The 3,783-nt window shown below is 45.0% G+C and overlaps 1 pseudogene across 1 annotated transcript; it reads left to right on the top strand.

Moving 5' to 3' along the window:
• The first annotated feature begins 442 nt into the window (after window positions 1-442).
• On the top strand, window positions 443-2,811 carry LOC113023104 (histone H1 pseudogene; annotated as a pseudogene). The gene has a single exon (XR_013905365.1). The product of XR_013905365.1 is annotated as a histone H1 pseudogene (transcript).
• Window positions 2,812-3,783: the final 972 nt, after the last annotated feature.

Consider the following 3,783-nt stretch of genomic DNA (forward strand, 5'->3'; position numbering starts at 1 on the left):
CTCCTCGATGAATGGCGATTGGCGGGATTCGAGGCTGATATTACACGCTAAGCAACACCGAGTAAGTTTAGAGTCCAACTCTATAACTGTACGTCTTCGCCGCTCAGTGGGGCGTTGTCCGTGGCCGCTTAGTGGGGCTAAAATTACGTCTTCGCCGCTCAGTGGGGCGTTGTCCGTGGCCGCTCAGTGGGGCTAAAATTCGCCGTCTAAGTGGGGCGATGTACAAAGCCACTCAGTGGGGTTTTTTGTACAGAAGCATTAAGTCGCAGAGTTGCGCAGTTCGAACTTTTTTTGGTTCGCCGTCTTAGTGGGGCGAAATACAGACCGCTGTGTGGGGTACTGTAGTGAGTTCTCCACCGCTCAGTGGGGTGTTGAGAAGTTCCGCGGGGTCCAGATTGTGTTGTTTTTGTTGTCGTCGTCATCGTCGTCGTTGTTGTTGTGTGGGTGTGTGCGGAGCAGAACATGTGGTCTGTGACACCGACTGTTGTTGTTATCATGGGTTTCTATGCAACCAAGAGTGAGTCGGAGGGAGACAGACGTTTGTGCTGGACTTTGCTCCTGGCAGCACAAAGTATTTATGTAAAAAAGAGAGAGAGCGACGGCTCCACAGCTGCGCGGGTTCACGCGAGCGCGGTCACGCGGGTTTCACGCGGACCTGAGCCGTGCGGTTAATCGCAGGCTTATAAATGGAAGAGATTAAGATGTTAAGAAGTTTTCAGAAAACACACCAGCCTTGAAGAGCGTGTGGAGAAGGCCAGCCCACATCAGCAGCTATGCTCTGGTGGGTGGCTGTCCCCCCACCCCTTGCTGACACAAAACGTTAACTCTTCAGCCTGTGTGCCAGACCATAGACGTAATTGAGGTGGATAGTTGTTAAAAGTAACCTACATTAAACTTGTGGTTGCTTAAATTCAGTACGATGACATGTGAGGTGAAGTGATATAGGTAAATATTTAAACTCATGAAGTGCATAGAGGCACTTGACCTGTGTGGAAGACTGTCGTCTTATTATGAACCATTGTTGAGATATAGAGCACACCTGTGAAAACAACTAATATGCTCAACCCTGTATGAAACATCTAAAAGTACATGATGGAGGAGCTGTGTTGAATATGAAAGTGTAAGACTTTGCCGCTGTGGGCAGAGCATGCAACTACTGTGTGATGTTGCGTTGCAGTTTTTTTTCTGAGCTGATGAGCAAGCTACACATTATCAGATCAAGAGCTGTCTGGGAACTACTCAAAGAGGGGGAAACAGGGAGTGTGCAGCGTTTCCGTGAGCAGTTTTCCTGCATCTTGACTTGTGTGTAGAGTGTTCATAACATCAGCATCATGTTTTTGTTTATTTGTTTTGTTGGGTTGAAAATAATTAAATAAATGTGTGATCATGCCTATGGATCACCATGGCACTTATCTCCAGCCATATGATTTATTTATGCAGATGAAAAAGTGAGTGTGAATGTGTCTGACATCACAGTGTTTTTGTGCACTGTGCAAAAGTAATTGCCTCTGATTGTGAGTGAGAGCAGTGATTTTGCAGACCACCAGCTATTGTGAAGAAAAAAAAAAAGAGTGAAAAAGAGACAAATTACATTGTAGACGAAGAGAAATAATCATAGGAAAAAGGTTTTGTGTTGATCAGCCGAAAAACAACTACAATGTCATTTTCTGCTTTTAAGAAAGGATTGTTCACACAAACACAGACAGAGAGAGAGAGAGAGATGTGTGTTGATTAAACAGTGATGATGATAATGAACATGTTTTAGTTTGTCACTTTCAGGTGAAAAGCAGACCTGAATCAATTTTCCACATGCAGCAGTTGGAAGAAAGTTATAGTTTAACATCATTGGAAACATGCAGGCCAAGTTTCTGGCTGACTTATTTAAAGCGCAATGTGTATGTGTCTCTCAACCTCACAAGCAAGCAAGCTCTCACCCCTCCCTGAAGACAAGGAATGCAGCTCCAAAGCAATAACATGATAAAGAGACAGCATCAAGTCCTGAGCAAAAAAGTCCCAACAAGCAGCAGCAATGTGGATAAACAGCAGCAGAAGAAGAAAGCAAACCCATCTTCCTGTCTGATTGGATGAATTCCACGGAAGGGCGAGCAAGATGGCGGCGTGAAGAAGAGTTTTTGTTTGAGTTCTCAGCACGAGACACTTATTTGACGTCTTTCTGGCTTTCGGGACTTTTTTGGAGATCAGCGCGCTAAGCTTGCTGGATCTGAGGCCAGGTTCTGCGGCGGCAGCATGTCGAAATGCTCAAAAAGGACTGAGTGACTCGGGCAAGCCACATGAAAGAAATGGACCCTTCATGATGCGTTCAACGTGCCAGCGCTGTGGTGGGAAAGGCTCCATCATAAACACGCCCTGCGCCGAGGTTCAGGCCAAGAAGAAGAAGACGATGACTTCCAAGCCCAAGAAGGTCAGCCTCAGCGTGGGCGAGCTGATTGTGAAAGCCGTGGCCGCTTCCAAGGAGCGCAACGGCCTGTCCGTGGCCGCTCTCAAGAAGGCTCTGGCTGCCGGAGGCTACGATGTGGACAAGAACAAGGCCCGTGTCAAGACCGCCATCAAGAGTCTGGTGGCGAAGGGCACTCTGGTGCAGACCAAGGGCACCGGGGCCTCCGGATCCTTCAAGATGAACAGGGTTACTGAGACCAAAGCTAAGACGCCCGCCGCGGCCAAAGCCAAGAAACCGGCAGCAGCTGCTAAGAAGTCGCCCAAGAAGGCAGCAGCAGCACTTCAGCTACTAGACAGGACAAAGCTGAAGGAGAACTGCCGGGACTGTTGAAGTGGGAGAGGACAAAAGAGTGAGAAGACTAGGTGAGAACACATAGGAATTATTTAATGTGGGAAATCAAAAATTGGGTTACTAAACCTGGGGAAAAGAAAACTGACTGCTTAAGTTGGAAAATTGAGACGGAGTCTGAAACATTGCGAAAATAGAAACATATACAAAATCACACACACACAAGCAGAACATGCATTAACCCTACTAACAATTCCAAACACAAAATGACTCATGAGGACTCATAGCACATTAGTTAAGAAATGATTAAATAATAGCAGAGAAATGTGTAGGAAAGGCACAAACACCCATGCAATGAAAATTAGCTTGTTATCTTTCATCAGTGTTAAAATAGTGTCAATTTAGCAGACACTTGTTCTCAAATACTGAATTTATCCAATAAAAAAAAAAAATTGACTAAATGCGACGATAGGTTCCACTATCAGCAAAGAAAGAAAGAATGAATGCATGAATGAGTGAGTGAAAGGAAAACAAACTGACTGACTGGTAAAAGCTGACAAGACTTTACTGATGTAACACGACTGTGTGAAGTTGACCCCCGCCTGGCAGGGGTGCAGATGAGTCTGTGTGTGCTTCCCTTTACAGAAGCAGAAAGATGACAGCAACACTCGAGGTTGCGTGATGATTTAACATTTTAAATGCCATTTTCTGTGTCTGTGAATTTACTATGTGTGTGTCATTCACTAGCTTGTGTGCTCACAGAGATAGCTGTGACAAAGTATGCAATACGCCGGCGCAAGCGCTAACATTTGCATTTTCGTTTTTACAGCATTACGGTTCTTCATGTGTTTGATCATGTGATTTATAGGAATACTGGCTAATGTTTCTCTACTACAAGATTTCTGGGTTTATGTGTGAAGAAAACTGTAGTTACAGGCTATATGTTGATGGGGAAATTAATATAGTTTGAGACATACTGTGATGAGACCAGTGTTACTTTTTCCACAGCGAGTGTTAACTTTATGGTGTTTTATGGC

Source organism: Astatotilapia calliptera, chromosome 23 (genome assembly GCF_964374335.1).
Source record: "Astatotilapia calliptera chromosome 23, fAstCal68.1, whole genome shotgun sequence".
Taxonomy (NCBI): Eukaryota; Metazoa; Chordata; class Actinopteri; order Cichliformes; family Cichlidae; genus Astatotilapia; species Astatotilapia calliptera.